Genomic DNA, 12,930 nt, shown 5'->3' with positions numbered 1-12,930 from the left:
CTTACACTAAAGAGAAAAATGAAATACTTATCATACCTTTTACTCTATAAAAAGTAGAAAAATAAAAGATAAATGGAGAGGGCCATGTGTTGTAAGACAAGATAGGAGGGCATATATTTCTTTGAGGAAATGAAGATTATTTTATATTATATTTATTTATATACTTTTAATTTTCCAGCAAAATATATCTAGGTTGATATTACCCACCTCAACTCATTCATTTATGTACCTTCATGGTAAATATTTAGGGAAAACTCGCTATGAAACAACCTTTTTCACTCTTCAGCAAAACAAAAGAAAACCCTGAGATGATCACAAGGAGAGTTTGCTCAGCATGCAGGGATATATAATTGCCTTTGGAGAAATTTATTGAAATGCAACCGTGGGTACCTGGGAAGGGGCGAGGAAGCCTGGCAGATCCCAATACACTTTTTCCAGGCCATCCTTAAATGCACTCTTTGCCCATGGTGGTCCTTGATGGGTTAGCTAATTGAAGTTTCTCCTGGTTAAGAAGCAGAAACATGGTCTAGGAGAAAAAGCTGCAGACTGGGGGTCTGGGCCTTTGTGTTGAATCCCCAACTTTATGTCTCACACACTGAAACTCAGTTTCCTCCTCCATGAAAGAAGAAAACCAAAACTAAACTGGTTGCTGTTGAGTCGTTCTGACTCGTGGCGACCCCAGGTATTGCAGAGTAGAACTGCGCTACATAGGGTGTTCAAGGCTGTGACCTTTTGGAAGCAGATCGCCAGGCCTTTCTTCTGAGGCACCGCTGAGTGGGTGTAAGCTGCTAACCTTTTGGTTAATAGTCAAGCACTTAACTGTTTATGCCACCCAGGGACTCCCCGTGAAAGAGGAGGGGGTCCCCAAATGAGCTTCCTGGTCCCAATGCAAGACCAAATGAATGTGGCTCTCTGGAGGGTGAGGCCCAGGAATCTGGATTTTTTTAAGCTCCCAGGTGATTCTGATGAGCAGACAGGTTTGAAATTCACTGAACTAGATAGTGTCTTGAGTCTTTTCCAGCTCCCAAACCTGATGGACCTAGGAATCAAATTTTGCAGGCACCTCTCCAGACATTGGACAGGCAATGTTCCAAACATATTAATGCTTTTGGGCCACTGGGATATGGCTTTAAAGACTTGAAGCATTGCCACGCTGCCTTAGTCACCTGGCAGGACCTGACTTATCATTTTGCCTGTAATTTATGTTGCCTGGTGGTTTGGAAATTCACTCGAGGTTCCGATGCGAGGCAAGATTCAGTGGTCAGAATCAACAGATCTGAGCTGTGATCGGAGGATGAAAGACCTGAACCTCCTCAGTTCCCATTCCGAGCCCCCCTACCCTCTTATACTAGTACCAATAGCTTATGTTAGGACACTTAGAAAGGAAGGGTGATCGTCTTTCCCAAAAAAAGGAAAGAAAGTACCCTTTACCTTCCAAAGATCATTTGGAAACAGATTTAAACTGCACTGTCCTCACCCCTAGTACACAAGCCTAAGCCCCTTCAAAGTACAATTCTGAATGTCATCGTTCTCTCAACCTGAGGGGCTCTCTCTGGCTCTCAGTGGGAGAGGGTTATGTTTTTCCTAATGCAAACAAAAGACATCAGAAAGCCCGCGGAGCGGATGATAGCGCTGCAATGCCTCTGTGAAGAAAATATGGATTTTGCTTTTGCAATGCGTGACTATTAGATCACAGTGTTGGTTGCAATAAATTATCAGTTTTGGTTCCTGCTAATTGCTAGAATCTTCTGCCATGGGCTGCAATGATGTGGGAAAAAAAAAAAAAAAATTTTTTTTGGAGCCAGATACAAACATGCATCCTGCCGGATTGTGAGTGGCATCGCAGATCTTGACTAGATGCCTGAGGAAACAGCTGGGGATGAGGCCCGGGAATCAAAGACGTCATTATGCAATTATTGAGGAGAACAAGCTCTCCATGAGAGGATTCTTACTTCTCTGTGATTCCACTGACCTGGGGCAGCCTCTGCCTTACATATACCCCTGTCAATAATGAGTATCTCCAGAGTGCCACGGAACCAGGTAGATTAACTTTGTGTGGAAGGAAAAAGAAAGTTTAAAAAAAAAAAAAAATGCAATCCGGCCCTTTAAGTGAACAGATCCTTTTATGCTTTCTGATGGCCTAGGATGGATGCAAAAAAAAACAAAACAAAAAAACACCACACACACCACACACACACAATTCCAACTCCTGGTGACCCCATGTGTGTCAGAGTAGAACTGTGGATTTTCAATGGCTGGGTTTTTAGAAGTAGATGGCCAGGGCTTCCTTCCCGGGGGCCTCTGGGTAGACTCAAACCTCCAACCTTACAGTTAGCAGCCAAGAGCGTGAACAATTTGCATCACCCAGGGGCGGACCTATCCCAGGCTCCTTCTTAGACCCCTCTCCAATACGCCTACAAACCAAAGAATCCCTGTAGATGACCCATCCCCACCCCAATACTCCCTCCTATCTGGATTTTGGAGAGAATCTAATGACATCTTCTGGACCCAAATCCTTGCTTCAGGATCCTTCTCATTATTCTGTGAGAGTCGAGTCCTGCCTTAAAAAGATCAATTATTTGTTGAGCACCTACTAGGTTCTCCATGACGGAATGCCGCTGCGAACACCTGCCCTCACAGAGTGAGCATTCTAAGGGAGGAGATAGAAGACAAAAATGAATGAGTGAACAGCAAGGTATGTTAGAGGGCGATCATGCTACGGAGCAAAATAAAGCAGGTGAGGGAGCCATTGGGGGTGGTGTTGGGGTAGGTATGGGAGATTGTGATTTTAAATAAGATGTCAAGAGAAGCCTCATCCAGAAGGTGAGGAAGGACAAGGTGAGCCCTGTGAGTATCTAAGGCACTCTGAGCGGAGGTAACAAAGAGAGGAGAGACCTCCAGGCAGTGTGCCTGGGGCATTTGAACAGGAAGGAGGCCCAGGTAGCTGGAACAGAGTGAGTGAGGGAGAGAGCTGGAGAGGTGAGAATGGAGCCCTCTGGGAGAGGGGAGTGTGTACAGGAGATCACAGGCCATGGGTGAGCTGACGGCTTTCACGCGGAGTAACATGGGAAGCCTTTGGGAGGTTCTGCACAGGGGAAAGTTTTGATCTAACTTATGCTTTCAAAGGACACTCTGGTTCACTATTGGGAAGACTGAAGCAGGAAGGAGAGGGTACCAGGAGACCTTAGGAGAACAGCGCAATAATCCAGGCAGGAGAGGAGGGTGGCTCGGAAAGGGCAAGAGGAGTGAAGCATGGCTTTCTTCCCGTCTGTGTTCTTGTTTGTGAGGTTTTGTATTTACACCACCCACATAGCAACATTACTGGGACAAGTCTCAAATCTGTCTTATTAACAGCGGTGACCTCACAGCCGAGAGTACAGTGTCAGGCACACAGGACCAATGCAACCAATAACGGTTCAGTAAACCGGTGGTAGTCGGAGTCCCTGTGTGTCACAAACGATTCAGCACTTGACAACTAGCTGAAAGGTTGGAGGTTCGAACCCACAGAGGAGTGCCTTGGAAGGCAGGCCTGGCAACCTGCGTCTAAAAGGTCACAGCCTTGAAAACCCTAAGGAGCAGTTCTCCTCTGCACACATGGGGCTGCCGTGGGTCGAAATCAACTCGACGGGAACTAACAACAACAACAGCAGTCTACTCATTCTCCAAGAAGATGATTTCTGCTAGATGAGTGATAACTGAATATGGCACGTTTGTTTTATTATCTATGCAATTGGAGCTTTTCTCCATTCCCCTCCCTCATTTGAAGAGGACAGTCTGACCGATGGCCTAGGATGGATGCCAGAAGCCTGCCCCCGCCCCTGCTTCTTCCGCTGACTGGCCCTGCGACCTTCTACATGCCATTTATTTTGTCTGTGCCTCAATTTCTCCATCCTGAAAATAAGAATAATACCGCCGAGGGAACATTATGAGGATTAATGAGGTAATAAGGACATGCCTGAAAGCAGTTTGAGCTCCTTGAGGAAACAGCTATAAAATAGGGGTCCATTTTTCCACCTCTTCTCTCCCCTCCCCCAAATAAAACTGCCAGAGGGAAACAGCCCTGCTGGGGTATAGAGGAAAACAAAAGGGGGAGAAGGCAACAGGCATTTCTTGAGCAAGTATAACCCATCGTAAGTCGATCGTGAGGTGTCAGAAGGCCTCTTGGAGGGGTCCTCTTTGCAGTAGAATGGGGGGGAGAATGTTCTAGAAATTGTGAGGATTATTTTGCCTCAATTTGAGGACCAGAAATCACCTCAAAAGGGCTTAGAAATAAGCCAGAACCACGCCGCCCTTCTTGTGAGCCCAAAGAATTCAGAAGCTGACAAGGCGATTCGGCAAATCCCCTTGGCAGTAATGTGAGAAAAAATTGCCCAAGACGCCCATCTGGTTTCAGCTGATGACACTCTTGAGAACATACAGTGTAAACCTATTGGATCAATAAATATTGGACTCCTTTTAATGAAAGAAACACTATAATTCTCCTCTTATTGCCTCCCTTATTGTCTCTTTAAAGCTCCTAAAATGATGGAGATTTTTGCTTTTATCTGTTAAAGGTAGAGCTTCGGATGGTCACTGAGTTTATATATTTAACCTTGTACATATCTTATACCAATCTCTAGAAAATGTTACCTTATTAAAAAAACAAAGATCTTACCTGAATTTTCAAAAGGGGACTCTTTTAATGCAGTGTGTTGTTGCTTATTTTTTATTTTTACTTATTTATTTATTTTTCTTTTTAGAATCCAGGAAATAGAGATGAGAGTGCTGGCAAAATGAGAACGAAACAGCAACATGCAACCAACTTTGAAAGTAGCCCCACTGACCAGCTTGTTTGTAAATGAGGAAACATTTATTTCCAGAGTCACAGGATGGAAGAGTGGGGAGATGGGATGAGAGATAGGCTGATAGCCTGTCTAAATTATGCTGCTACTTTTGAGTGACCCTTTGGGTATCATTCATTCATTCATTCATTCATTCATTCCATAGCATTTGTTGAAGTCTCCTATAACACACAATACCGAGTGCTAGCATGTTCTGGGAAAACCTGGTGGCACAGTGCTTAAGAGCTATAGCTGCTAACCGAAAAGGTCAGCAGTTGGAATCGACCAGGTGCTCCTTGGAAACCCTATAGGGAAGTTCTTCTCTGTCCTATAGGGTCGCTATGAGGAATTGACTTGACGGCAATGGGTTTCTTTTTAGCATGTGCTGGGCTTCCTCCCTTTCTTTCTTGCAAGGGGAGAGCGAGAAGAGTGGTCAGGAAGCTGTGGTGAGGCCTGCTCTTTGGCTGAGTTGTTCAGTTTCCCTTCTTCCCTTTCTTCAAGCTCTGTCCCTCTCTGTCAAAAGCCATGGGGGCAGGGAGGCAGGAGAGAAAACTATCAATGGTTTGAGAAAAAGGAACAGGATTAAGTAATATCTGATTATCCTTCCGATGTTCATCCAAGTTAAATAGGCTAATGTCCCTCCCCTGGCCTCTGACAGGAAGTCTGTGGTAGAATTAGTGCTGTGGTGTTTGTCATGGGTATCACTGGGCTGCCATGGTACTGGGAACGCTGACCCTCTTGGAAAATCAGTGATGTGGTTGCCTAGCTGTTGTGATTGCAAATGGCCCCTTAAAAAAAAAAAAAAAAGTTGTCATATATATTATAAGCCTAATTTTTATGCAAATAAAAGCTCCATTTAAATTAAACAGAAAAACATTGGGTCAGAATAGCCACTGAACATTTCTTTTTGGTCTTATAATTAAAAGTACTTATTTTTAAAATGAGGAAATACAATGAAAAACAAAGCTGGAGACCCATTGTCCAAACATGACCATTGTAAATAAATTGGTATTCAGTGTATTAGTATTTTTGTTTCCACTCCAATATCTGTCTCTCCCTCTACCCTCCTCCATCATGAGGTGGCATTTATTTTGTGTTTTTTTAAATATGCAAATACATAATATTTTACACAGATTTTCCTCGTTAGAAGTGTCATTCTTTTCGTTGATGTATAATAGTCCATTGAATAGTTATCTCATGCTTATTTAACTAACATCCTGGCATCTTTCTTTAAAGTTAGTGAATTGCTAAGTAGTGTATTAGGAATCGACTCGACGGCAATGGGTTTTTTGGAGGTTGGGTATATTAGTTTCCTAGGGCACCCATAACAAATTACCACAAACTGGGTGGCTTATAAGAACAGACATTTATTGTCTCAAAGTTTTGGAGGCTGGAAGTCCACATCAAGGTGTTGGTTGGGCCATGCTCTCTCAGAAGTCTCTAGGGGAAGACCCTTTCTTGTCTGTTCCAGCTTCTGGTAGCCCCAGGCGTTCTTCAGCTTATAGCTACAGCATAACTCCGTCTCTGCCCCCATCTTCACATGGCTGTCTTGCCTCTATGTATCTGTCTCTCTGTGTTTCTTCTCCTGTTTTATAAGGGCACCACTCATATTGAATGGTTCATACACTCCTCTTTTATAAGGACACTACTCCACTGTGTGGAGCCCTGGCGGCGTAATGGTTAAGAACTCGGCTGCTAACCGAACAGTCAGCAGTTCAAATCCACCAGCCACTCCTTGGAAACCCTATAATGCAGTTCTTCTCTGTCCTATAGGGTTGCTCTCAGTCAGGACCGACTCAACGGCACCTAACAACTACTACTCCACTGTGACTTCATGTTAACTTAACTGATAACATCTCTGAAGACCCTATTTCCAAACAAGGTCATATTCACAGGTACCAGAGGTTTGAAATTCAATATATCTTTTTGGGGGTCACAACTCAATATATAACACTAAACATAAGGTAGGTAGAAAACGGCATTATATTTTACAGATTAGGGCAACAAAAAGTTGTATGTCCATCAGTGAGAACAGGCTCTATATTGGATTAAAACACAGACTCCACTCTGGCGGGGCCAGGAGTTAGGAGAATGAGGAACCAGAGCAAGCTGGCACTCAGGGTGGGCTGGGAGGTTCATGGAGAGCTTTTGAAGAATGATTTGTAAATAACATTTGCATTACTTCTCGAGAGATCTCAAAAAATCTCCATCTTTGTGTCCAACCCTCAGGAAATCATGTTTTCCCTAAAAGGTACACAAATCTGCCTCTGCTAACATCACAATTCATTCCTTGCCAACTATTTCTTCTACTGGAAAAAGAATTAGATCAGGCTAAAGGCCAGTTAAAGAGTTCTGGTGGTGCAATGTGAAGTGCTCAGCTGCTAACCAAAAGATGGGTGGTTTGAACCTACCCAGCAGCTCTGTGGGAGAAAAGACCTGGAGACCTGCTCCTGTAAAGATTACAGCCTAGGAAACCCTCCGGTGCAGTTCTATTCTGTCATATAGGGTGGGTATGAGTCAGAATTGACTGGCCGGCACACAACAACAGCAATAACAAAGGCCAATTAGGAGTCCCTGCAAACAGTTAAGTACTCAACTACTAGCCAAAAAGTTGGCGGTTTGAACTCATCCGGAGGCATCTCGGAAGACAGGCCTGACGAACTGCTTTCAAAAGATCATAGCCTTGAAACCCTATGGAGCACGGTTCTACTGTGCACACATGGGGTCACCATGAGTCCGAATTGACTCTATACCAGCTAACAACAAAGGCCAATTACACAAACAGTAACACACAGCCGGCCTCTTCCCAAAGCAGCTGCTGAAACTCATGGCCCCATTTCCAGAGGAGAGAGATCTGGAATCCTGAAAGACGTAGAGCGTCTGTGTGGCAGTGAGATTTTGATGAACAGAGGTTCACATCTCAATCATATGATGAGCAAATCATTTCTGGACAACTCCGTGATATTGCCCCTGGCTTTATTACTGTTAAATAAACACGGCAGGCTAGGCTGCTGCCATTTTGCTGTTTTCAAGTAAGCAAGCAAGCAGAGCAATTGATCTGTCTCTCCCAAAGGCTTCCCTCTCTGTTATCTCTTTGAATTTTAATATTGTTAAAGCCTTAGTAATAGGTAGGCTAAGCACACATGTAATGAATCCCATTAGTCATAAGTAGCTCCCTGCACCCAAGAAAAGGAAGGAGGAAGCCCTCTCACAAACACAGGCAAGCCTCTCCAATTCAAACTACCTGGAAGGGAAGCTGATCTGAATTACGCATTTCCTTTTTAAAACTGCCTTCAAGCATATGTAGAAACCCTTTTTAAAAAACAAAGTTTTATCTAACAAAAGTCTTTAGGTGAGCTGCTTCAAGGAATCAGTAAGAATGCTCTTGAGTAAGCAGGAGTTTCTAAAATACCCAAGGGTACTTTAAAACTGCTCTCTTGCAAAGGGTGAATTTCTCCAGATTATTCCGAGGACACTTTGCTAAGTAAACTCTTCCTCCAAGGTGCGTGCACAGGTGAACCCCAAGCTAAGTCCTGAATCCAAAGAATTGTTAATTCCAGATTCCTTAAAGTCCACATTAAGGACGACTGGATGTAATGGGCACCCTATGGGGAAGCAGGTATGTGCTGCTACAGCCTGCCAGCTTTCAAGTTTATTTATTCTCACAGAAGTGACGGAAGAGCTTCTGAGCAAGAATGAGGCAGCAAAAATGTCTAATGTTGAGGTCATCATATAGCAAGATGTGAGGGGGTGGGGAAGCCATAGCATCCACAGCATTCTTAACAACAACACAAAGCCCTTTCTACTACTTACTGAGGGAGTTTTTGTTTTTGCTTCTTGTGTTGCTTGTTTTATTTTATAGGAAAAGTGACGTTTGGGGGAAAGATGTTGTTACAGGATTTGCAGAACAAAGGAAACCCTGGAGGGCCTCCTGGTCTCCCTCAGATTAAAATCCGCAGTCCTTACAGAAAGACCTGCAAGGCAGTATGTAGCCAGGTCCCTTGAGTGCACTGTCTCTGACCAGGACTCCTCTGTCTTTCCCACTGGCCTCCTTGGAGCTCCTGGTCCCTGCTGAGCACACACTTACCACAGGACCTTTGCACTTGCTGTCTTCTCTGCCTTGAAGGCGCCTGCTCTCTGTCTCTTCATTCAGGCCTCTGTTTACAGGTCATTCATCAGAGACCTCTCTAGTGGAACACAGCCCATCTCCCTTCTGCCCTCTCTCCTCTTAACCGGTGTGGATGGCCTTCATAGCACATCCCCTTCCCTCGCATGTCTTTAGAATCCCTGGATGGTGCAAATGGTTAATACACTCAGCTGTTAACCAAAAGGTTGGAGGTTTGAGTCTACCCAGAGGTGCCTCAAAAGAAAGGTCTGGTGATCTACTTCCAAAAAATCAGCTGTTGGAGACCCTGTGGAGTATAGTTCTACTGTGACACACATGGGGTCACCATGAGTCAGTCAACTTGATGGCAACTGGTCTGTTGATTGTCTGTTGATTGTTGGCATGTCTTTATTTGGTTACCATCTGTTTCCCCAACTAGAATGGAAGCCGCATGAGGGCAAGGCTTCTTTTGTTTATTCACTGCTGTATCCACAGGGCTTGCATATAACTGGCCCTCAAGAAACATTAGTTAACTGAATGAATGAATGAACAAATGACGAAACCAAGTAACTATGTACTGAGGATGCTTTTAGAGACCTTCTCTACACATTGAGTTTCTCTTTCTCTCTCTCTCACACACACATACACATGCACACACACACAAACACAGAAACGGAATCGGTAGGGACAGTGTCCCACAAGGACAGGATCTCAACCTGCCCCTGCCCTGCCGAGACCCACCAAGTCAAGAAACAACTCTTTATGTGCCTTCCAGTAACATTAATTGTTGGTCATAAAACTTCAAAGAAACAGATATTTATAGCTTGATTAAAGCCCTTTTTTCCACACATACTCACCACAGCACTTTCCAACGCCGTTCCCATGAGCATACTGAAAACAGCGCTCTGCCCACTTCCTGTCGAAGCCAGTTCCTTAACCGCCTCAGTCCTGACGCTTGTCGGCTCTTTTTTTTTTTCCAGTGTGCAGGTCTTTCGGTTTCTCTTGGGTTTTCGCAGTTGGGTTTTTCACTCCTTTTCTCAGGCACCCAAGCCCCCATTGAGCCGCCCCCGTATCCAGCATGACGATAGGGGCCGACGAAGAAATAATACCCCTGACTGCGAGAAAAATTTCCTTCTCAAAACATCCTTCTGAGGGAAAACAAGCAAAAGCTATAAGTTTCACAAGATCCAGATAGCTAAGATGGCAATCTTGTTTACTAGGCCTGAAAGCTTGAGGGGCTGGAAAATATTTAGTAAGTAGACCAATATGAAGAAGTAATTCCTGTTTTTATTCATAAATATCAGTATGTGAAAATACTAGTGATAATGGTAATTATATTGAGTATCAACCATTGCCAGAAACTTTACAAGTATTATTTCTAACAGCTATAAAAATCTTGTCAGATAGGTAACTAATGTTTTTGCATGAGTAAACAGACATAAAAGAAAGTTTAAGAGACTTGCCCTGTTGCTCAAAAATGGCAGAGCGGACTACTGTGCCCACTATGTTCACATTCTTGGTATGAAGTCCTGGTAGTACAGAATTGTATGAATTATATGAGAGAAAGGATATCTAAGTATCCTGGTTCAGATACAATGGAATTGGCTCGATTTCTGGTGACAGCTACGTATGAGGTACATTGTGTTAATCACATACTGCTCTCATTATGTTAAATATCACGACTCAAAAAAAAAAAAAAAGGCAAATTTAAAAAGTGTTCCAACAGAAAGCATCTTTTGGTAAAGGAAGGATCAATAGGCATGTTTAGCTTTAAAAGATGGAGGTCAGATTACATCCTGGGTTTCTACTGGCGTTGCTGTATGGTGGGTTATGATTTCTCTTTGAATAGGTGGTATATATCAGAAGTAGTCTTACCAGCCCACAATAAGTACTAATTGTGGTAATTAATAAGTACTGTGTGGTTCTGAAAAGAGCCTTGGTGGCACAGTGGTTAAGTGCTCGGCTGCTAACTGAAACATCAGTGGTACGAACCCACCAGCTGCTTTGTAGGAGAAAGTCGTGGCAGTCTACTTCCGTAAAGACTACAGCTTCGGAAGCCCTATGGGGGCAGTTCTACTCTGTCCTGTAGGATTACTATAAGTTGGAATCAACTTGACAGCAATGGGTTTGTTTTTATTCATTTTTATTTTTTATGTGGTTCTGAACGTGGAAGACACATTTGAGAACTAATGCACCCACAGTGGAAGAAGCCCCCTCTGTAGATGGTATCATCTGAGAAAAATGGAAACCAAAGTGGTCTCCACAGGATAGAGCTAGAAAACCCCTTTTACTTTCAAAAAGAAACTCCCAAAGAAGATGCTGTGTTTCTTCATACTGTCATTTTTCCAACTGTATCATACCCGCAGTGGTCCCATACCATGCATTCCCGTGACCATGAGGTTGGCCTTTGCACCATTCACCCATGGAGAATGGAGATGCTCATCAGTGCTGTTCACTACCCCAGGCAAGTCCCACAACTTTCTGCAATCCTTGTCCTTCTCTGGTCTGGACTAAAACTCTGAGGTTCAGCGGGGCAAGCCCAGCTGCAGAATTCCTGCTGCTGCCTGGGTTTTGCATCTCTGTGATGGAGAAAACAGCCAATATACTATAATGTCCTGCTTAGTCTTTACCTCAAAGCAGCCCTCCCACTGGCCCAAGTTTAGGATTACAAGCCTGGGTTGCTTGCAGGCCACGCTTGGATGTTATCATGCCAGCTAGTCCAGAGCCTGGCCAGTGACCAACGGCTTGGCCTAGGAAGATGGGCTGATTCGATCAGATTTTTCTCTTTTAGGAACCTGAGGGGATCAATAGTGTGTGCTGAGGTCATACCATAGAGAGGGGTCAAAGAAGCCAAGATCAGAATGTGTAAGTCAAAATTAAGAGGAAGCAGAAATGATGAGCAAGCAGAAGAAGCTAGAATGGAGGAGAGATGCTGAGGGAGCAGGGTCATATAGTGGTAGAGCCTTAGACTAAAGATCCATGAACACTACATGCTGACAGTCCCTAAGCCTCCTTTAGTCCAGAACAACCCTCCATTTCCTGTCTCTTCGAGGACTGGCTGTTAGACTCTCCTGGTCCCCTTGTACAAACATATTTATAAAAGGCTCCACATTACATGAGGCAACTTGAGTGATTTCCTTCCAACCACAAGAGCCTACTGAAACAGCAGGGATATTGCCAGATTGCAGAGAAAGTGCTACAGATACTAATAATTTAAGTCTACTCTTTCAGCAGGACCACAAACTTGAGTACCTGAAGGCCTTACTATGGGCCAGTAGCCATATTCAGGTAATTCCTCTCTTCACCCCACATGAAGTCAAATCGGCATTACTCAGGACTTCTTGTCCAGCCAGGAGTCTTGTTCTGGCTTCTTGCCTCTTGGCCAACTTCTTCCTAGCTTGTTGTTCCAGCAGAGGGATGAGATGAGGAAATCTTAACCAGTTACCCCAAGCCTGGCCTTCCTGGCTCTGAAAATTGAGAGCCACCTACAAACCATGAAATCTGACTGGCAAATCTGACTGGCAAACAGTGATGTTTGCTGAGATAAGCTCTCTTTGATGTGACTAGCTTTCTTTTCCCTTGTTCGTTCTGACTCTTTCCCTACTCTGCCCCATTCCTCTGAACATAGGAAGAACCAAGCTTTGTCTGGGAATAGTCCAGGTGTCTACATGTGTCATACTTTTCTGGTGGGGAGAGAGAATGAGCCAACCTAGGTCACTGAAGAAGGCCCAGCTGAAGGCCTTGGAATCATGAGAATTTCCCTAGGCTGTTCGGTAAAGCTCATGAAGTCACTCCTTACATACCACATGCCCTTTCACCTCTAAAGTGCAACCCTTCCCCATCCAATACTAAGTACAGGGTCTCAGGGCCAATTAAGGAGTCTGTCAGGAGGCCAAGTGGGCACCTAGCTCCAGGGATCCACCATTCCTGGCTGTGTATTTCACCATGCTGCCTTTCAGACATGGGCCCACAGTGCTCTGAAGAAAATCTGTTCTGGAGAAAGAT

General features: G+C 44.2%; 1 protein-coding gene and 1 long non-coding RNA gene across 2 annotated transcripts in view; both read right to left on the bottom strand.

Moving 5' to 3' along the window:
- LOC111820851 (uncharacterized) overlaps positions 1-9,816 on the bottom strand; it is a 21,893-nt gene extending 12,077 nt beyond the window's left edge. Inside the window, exon 1 of the long non-coding RNA XR_002824344.1 lies at positions 9,783-9,816. This is a non-coding gene — a long non-coding RNA (uncharacterized LOC111820851). The remainder of the gene's footprint in view (positions 1-9,782) is intronic.
- The window catches only part of WWOX (WW domain containing oxidoreductase), a 1,054,678-nt gene that overhangs the window by 120,853 nt on the left and 920,895 nt on the right, over positions 1-12,930 (bottom strand). The gene's annotated exons all lie outside the window — the stretch shown is intronic.

Source organism: Trichechus manatus, unplaced genomic scaffold, assembly GCF_000243295.1.
Source record: "Trichechus manatus latirostris isolate Lorelei unplaced genomic scaffold, TriManLat1.0 scaffold00053, whole genome shotgun sequence".
In the NCBI taxonomy this organism is placed as follows: domain Eukaryota; kingdom Metazoa; phylum Chordata; class Mammalia; order Sirenia; family Trichechidae; genus Trichechus; species Trichechus manatus.
This window is presented reverse-complemented; position numbering and strand designations above follow the sequence as displayed.